Genomic DNA, 6,840 nt, shown 5'->3' with positions numbered 1-6,840 from the left:
CTGTTTTCACTGAGAGAGGAAGAGCCTTTAGCATCTTCTGGTGTTAGCCAATATACAAAGAGGACGGAAGGAAAAGCAGTTCTTTGGGCTGCTTTCCTTCACCTCTTGCTGGTGAATACATCCACCCTGTTGTCACACAGCTGGGTGTACTTCAGAACTCAGCTTCAGCAGCTTTCCAATGTGGACTGAAGACCAACAGGTCTCCAGGAATTCTCCAGGCTTTCACAGCACCAAATTAGAACTGCAAAGGCAACAGGTATGGTAGACTGAGCACATCCTGGTTCTCAGCCTCTAGTGTGAAGCCAGCCATTGTGGAGCTACTCACACGTATTGTGTGAGCCAATCTAGTGACTTCTCTGTGTAACAAGTGTTGATTCTTTTACTGCTCTTTCTCTAGAGAAATCTGACTTATAGAGTGGTCCAATGATCCAGTTCTCTATGTGACTTTTAAAAAAGAAATCAAGGCGTGCTATCTAGCTATCCAGTCCTGGCTGGCTTGGATTCACTGTGAATCTCAGGCTGGCCTCAAGCTCCTGCCTTAGTCACATGAATACATGGATTATAAGCATGTGCCATATTAGCTAGCTCCATTTGACCTTTCACTCCTACATTAACAATATTATGCAATTTGGAAATTAATGAACTTTGGGGATTATATGTACTTCATTTTAAAATATTTTCAAGAAGACATTTGGTAGCGCATATTATATTTTTGTACACAATGAAAGGACAACCATTATATTTACTATTCATTGTATATTATCAGATACAATAATACATTATACAAATTTACTATTATTATTACTATTAATTGAGTGATATTCCATTCACAACCATGTTAAATTACAATCATGAGGGATCCTAGAGTGACACAGGTCTGTAGATGGCTTTGTTCCATCTACTAATGATACTTAGTGTCTCTTGGTGCCACCCACTGGACCTGGTAGACCTTGATTAGTATCAAGAGACAGTTCAATGTTAAGCATATGTTGGGACAAATTCCTGTCCCTTTCATTTCTGCTCCTGGTGGTGTAAGTATCCTTCTCAATCTGGGAACATGTACGTGTTGGGTGGCAGTGGTGGTGGTGGTGGTGGGAATAGCAGATCCGGTGCCTTGGAAAGCACTTCAGAGAAACACTATCTCTGTAGACTCTATTTTTGTATGGTATTTTGAGTGATGAGTCATTTGCCTTGTATCCTGACTGGAGCAGCGGGGGTGCTTGCTGATGCTGGAGCATGCAAGATAGGATGGGATGTGGGGGCCTGGAGGCTCACGAAAGCTTTTTGGGAATTCCAGGGGAACTCATTTCCCACTTCTCAGAGAACAATGAGATGTGTGTCCTTGTTTTCCCATGGTGTCACCATGTAAGATGTCCAACTGAGATCTAAGTTTGGATTTATCCAGTTCTCAGGCTGTTAACTGAATGGAGAAGAACTAGGATGTAATGCACATGTTGAGTTTATCTCTTGAAAATTATGAACGTTTGTTTATTTACACATGTTTTAGATCAATGTGTTGAATTTTTCCTGAGAGTGAAAATAGCAGAGTTCTGGTTGTTGTGGCTGCCTGTGGCAGCGGCGTGTCCTCAGTGTGAGTGTTGTGGCAGGGGCGTGTCCTCAGTGTGAGTGTTGTGGCAGGGGTGGGTGTGTCCTCAGTGTGAGTGTTGTGGCAGGGGTGTGTCCTCAGTGTGAGTGTTGCGGCAGGGGTGTGTCCTCAGTGTGAGTGTTGCGGCAGGGGTGTGTCCTCAGTGTGAGTGGAGCCTCTTGCCATTTGCTTGCTGTAAACGGCAGCGGTGTTTGTCTTCCACTGAGTTTCTCTACGGCTCTGATAACAAGAGTGAGAGTATTTGGTTGTTTCAACTGAGCTGGCTAACCCAGCCAGTGGGCCCCTGGGATCTGCCTGTCTTTGCCCCAACCGATGCCGGAGTTATAGATGTGCTTTACCACTCCTGGCTTTTTACAAGGGTGCTGGGAATCTGAACTCACACTTGGATAGCAATCACTTCACCTGCTGGCCACGTGCCCAGCATCCTGGACATCCTTAAATGTCTGGACTAAGCAGATCAGTTGATAGAATTTCCCCCCTGGACTAACCATCAAGCACGGGATGGAGGGGAAATACTTCTCTTTCACTGTCGATCTGGGGCTCTAGTTGAGAGCAGCCAGACATGAACCTTTGGCAATCCAAGTGGAGTTAATTATGTGCCTCTTCTAATCTAATTCACTTCTTAGGACTGCAGATGGTTCTACGAGACCCCAGGATATTTTGCTAATGATAATATGGCTAAACATGGAAACAAAGGCTAAGGTACGATGAGTGAATATATTTTGTGGGGTGAATGGCTTCGTAAGTTAAAAATTTTGAAGATTTGTTTTTATTTTATGTGTATTGAATATTTTGCTTTCATGAGTATATGTATATAACCTGCATTCCTGGTGTTCTCAGAGGTCAGAAGAGGGCATGGGTTCCCTGGAACTGGAGTTACGGATGATTGAGAGTTAATATGTGGGTTCTGGGAACTGACCCCAGGTCCTCTGCATAAGCATCAAATGCCCTTACCTGCTGAGCCATCTCTCTTGTACCTATGACTTAGATTTTGTTTTGTCTGGCTTGTTTCGTTTTCTTTCATTTCACACATGTTAAGAAGGTACACTACCTCCAAGCTACACCCCCAGCTCTGGGTTGATTTTTAAGGTGTAATTTTCCTTTTGCAATATTTATCTGTGCCTGTATGACATGAAAGCTATTTTGCCAGAAATATGTATTATGACTAAATAGATAAAAGAGTGTAACCTTGTTCCAAGTAGGCAGTGAACCACATGGGAAAATCACCAACACTGTTGAATGACATTATCCTTAATGAAGGTGTGTGTGGCACATGCAATTTTTCTACAGCTAGTATTTCAGGGTACATGCAATGTAAAGACAGTCATCACTTAATGTCAGTTATTTTTCCTTAACAGTGGGCACAATGCCATATTGAATGCACTGTTTACACAGTCCATTGCCTTCCCACGTCATTCACAGTTTAAGTAACACACAGTTCTCCACCTTTCAGTCACAGTTCTGCAAAAGCCCTCAGGGACAGGCTGAAGAAATGGAAATGATGATGGCAGAGGAAGCAAGGAATGGGACAGCGGTCCAGGAGTTTATCCTTGAGGGGTTCCCTGCAGCCGAGCATCTGGGGGTCCTCCTTTTCCTGGTACACTTGCTGGCCTACTTGGCTTCCCTCATGGGCAACATGCTCATAATCACCATCACCTGCCAGGACCAGCGCTTACAGACACCCATGTACTTCTTCCTCAGCAGTTTCTCCTTTGTGGAGTGTTGTTTCATCACTACCGTTATCCCGCAGCTGCTAGCCATCTTTCTTTCAGGGAGGCAAAGGATTTCCTTTGTAGCCTGCTTCACACAAGCCTTTGCCTGTCTTTTCCTGGGGGCAACGGTTTTTTTTCCTTCTGGCTGTGTTGTCTCTGGACCGGTATCTGGCCATCTGCAAACCTCTGCATTATCCCACCATCATGAGCCCAAGGATGTGCTTCTTTCTCGTTGCTGTCTGTTTAGTTCTGGGATTCCTCTTCATGGCTGTTCCAGTTGTAATGCTTTCCCAGTCATTTTACTGTGGCCCCAATGTTATTCCTCACTTTTTCTGTGATTTTGGACCACTGGCAAATCTCTCCTGTTCAGAAACCAGGTCTATCGAAATGCTGTTTTTTAATCTTGCTTTAATTGTGCTTTTTGCAACCCTTCTTATAGCCATTTTTGCATACAGCAATATAGTAGTCACGATCGTGCGTCTCCCATCAGCCAGGGATCGACAGAAAGCTTTCTCCACTTGCTCCTCACACCTCATGGTCCTCTCGCTGATGTACGACAGCTGTGTGTTTATATACGTGAAACCGAAGCAGTCAAGCAGGCTGGACACCAACAGAGAGGCTGCTCTCGTGAACACGGTGGTGACGCCGCTCCTGTATCCTGTCATCTACACTCTGCGCAACAAGCAGGTCCACCAGGCGTTGAGGGATGCACTGTCCAGGGTCATACTGCACAGATAACATAGGAAGAATGCACCTTCCTCTTGATTTAGTCTGACTCCATTTTAATATAAATGTTCTATATAAATCATCCGGCATGTTGTTTCTTTCAAATTCTACTTGTTTGTTTTTAAAATGATGGCTGACTTGTCCAGTAATTCCATCTGAAGGCTTTAATAATCTTGTGATGTAAGTCTTCCTGTATCTGCTTTGGTGGCAATTAAAACCAAAGCCTCATACATATTACATAGGTGTTACCTTTTCAGCAAAGTGTCTCAAATTATCCATGCATTTATTTGATATATGTTGGGTCTGGGAAGTCATGGTTTCACACATCCTCTTGTAGTAATGGAGAAAGAAAGAAAGACTTTGAGAATAGAGTTGGGAATGGAGAATTAAATTCATGAGTACCAAGAACATAAAATGTAGTCGACAACAGGTTTATGTGATTATCATACCAAAATGTGAATGATGCATAAACAATAACTATCATGATATTAATAAATTATTTAACACCACTCACTACATTTGTTTTCCATGGAGAACATTTGTATATAAGCAGACATTGTTAGACCTCTAGTTTTCACCCTGATGAAAAGCATTGAAATCAAAAGTCCCCATTCATTTGCCATTGAAATCAAAATTTCATTGATTTCAGTTGAAGCCCCCAAACTGAAGGACCAACAAAGGGCCAGAGGAACTTTAGAAGCAGACTAGAGTTGTCATGTTGATCACTATGCTGGGGAAATGCAAACAATTCAGGAGAAATTTCTTCTATGTGGAAAGAAGTCTAACTTCGATGATAACATTTTTGAGATTAATTTATGGACAAGGTCAGGCATCCATCTTAGCACTAAGGTGAAACGAAGCTATTGATCGATCATGAGACAAGCTGAATAGGTAACAAGGCAGGAAAACACCCTTGTCCTGGTAAATCTTCTTGTCAAATATGCCCACAATTGAAGATATTGTCTTTGTAGATGACCTCAGAGCACTGGTCAACCGACATTGACTGATGGAATAGTGTGGTTGAACGTGGGCTCACTGGACTCTAAGCCTGAGAAATGGGGTCCCTGGGCCTGACCCCAGGAAGATACACTACTGTATTATCGGAGAAACAAAACCCTTTAAGAGGACAGAAATGCCCCTGAGCCTTAGTCTCACAGCTGTATGGAAACGCCTTTCTTTTCTTTGGATATATAGCATCTATGTGGACATCACACTTAGAATTGAAGGGATATGTGTGGACCCCATAACATTTTGAGGATTGCATGACTCAAGAATTGCTTCACATGACTTCTGGTCCCCAAGAAACTAACCCACTCCTTCTATTTTCCTCCACCTCTTCCTGTTGGAGCCCTTTAAGCCACAAAGACAGTTTTTGATGTTAAATGTGAATGATTGTTTCTGCTTTCCCCTTTTCCTCTCACTAACATTAGACTCAAGGTGAAACAAAATTTAAAAACTCCATCTTTACCACATGATATATGGTTTATACACTTAGAAAACTACCCAGGGTTTCTCACCTCTTGAGTCACTCTTTGAATTGAGAGTCTGACCCACTTCATTGCCCTGGGCACAGGTGATGTGAGTCAGCTGTAACAAAAGCACTGGAAGAAGGTACTGAATCAATTTGAACTCTAGTTTCCCTTTAAGCATCATAAAGACAAAAGCCAACCTAGGGCTTGAGTGAAATAACTGACAAAAATGATATCAAGTGTTTTATGTAATAAAACATCATTCTTAGTGAGTGTTCACTGAGGACCAGAGTAGTTGTGGAAATCTGAATATTACACTTCCTGGTTCACATTGGCTAGTGATGGCTGGCTGGACTACTGGGGTGAAATTGTATGAGACCACAGTTAACTCTCTGAAATGATCCAATGGAGAGGAGCAACTGGTGTGGGTAGATGAGAGACCTTATCCCAGTGGTTGCTGGTGTCACAGGTGAACCTTGTGCATCTCAGTAACTTACAGGGGCTGAATACCACCATTTGTTTTCAAGAGAGGCCAAAGGGGAGAGTTCCCTGGAGATAGCAATTCAGCCTTCTCTTAGTCTGAGTCCTTCCCAGAACCCCGTTATCATCTTCTTTCAGTCCGGACATGTTTCTCCCATCTGCACATTCCAACAGGTCCATTTGTGTTCAGATCACTCTGTCCTCCTTGCCCAGCTGAACACTATTTTGATCTCTGCTTTATTTTATTGCTTAAGCCTCTTTCTGTAGCTGTCTGGTGGAATGCTTCTGCCTTATTTCCTTGTATTGCAGGGACATATGTGTCTGTTTCCTCCAACAGCCTAGCAACTATGTCTTTGTTCTATTGTGGATCCCTTTGTAGGAACCAGTACAATTTCCCACAGGCAGGAGAGAATCAGTTCTTCTTTTCATGTAGTGTTATCCTTTAAAATTAGTCCTGTCACCTAACATGAGGAGCCCTAAAGAGGAAGTAACAGGTTCCATGTCATCCATGTCTCTGTTTTTCTGTCCTTGATAACACAAATCAGTCCAGGTAAGCACATCTTTTCTTTGAACCATCCCCTGTCACAGGTCCTTATTCTCTCGATGTTCTTGACCCAGTTGAACCTCTTGATGTGGTAGAAACCAGATTGGTTTGCTAGTACCAGCTACTACCATACATAGAAATTCTGGATGAAGGACCCAGGTGATGGATCTTCATGTACAAGGTAAACTCTATCTAAGCATGGTATGCAGACAATCATAGGTTGCAATGTTTCCTCATTCTGGCTCCATGTCACATTCAAGAACTAAGTGAAGCATCTTAGAGCTAAGCAGTAGATGATTCGAA

General features: G+C 42.8%; 1 pseudogene; it reads left to right on the top strand.

Annotated features, from left to right (window-relative positions):
• The first annotated feature begins 3,098 nt into the window (after positions 1 to 3,098).
• Positions 3,099 to 4,056, top strand: LOC114689682 (annotated as a pseudogene).
• Positions 4,057 to 6,840: the final 2,784 nt, after the last annotated feature.

The sequence above is a fragment of the Peromyscus leucopus genome, chromosome 3 (genome assembly GCF_004664715.2).
Source record: "Peromyscus leucopus breed LL Stock chromosome 3, UCI_PerLeu_2.1, whole genome shotgun sequence".
Lineage (NCBI taxonomy): Eukaryota > Metazoa > Chordata > Mammalia > Rodentia > Cricetidae > Peromyscus > Peromyscus leucopus.
The sequence above is the reverse complement of the archived record's forward strand: the minus strand, read 5'-3'. Positions and strand labels throughout refer to the sequence as shown.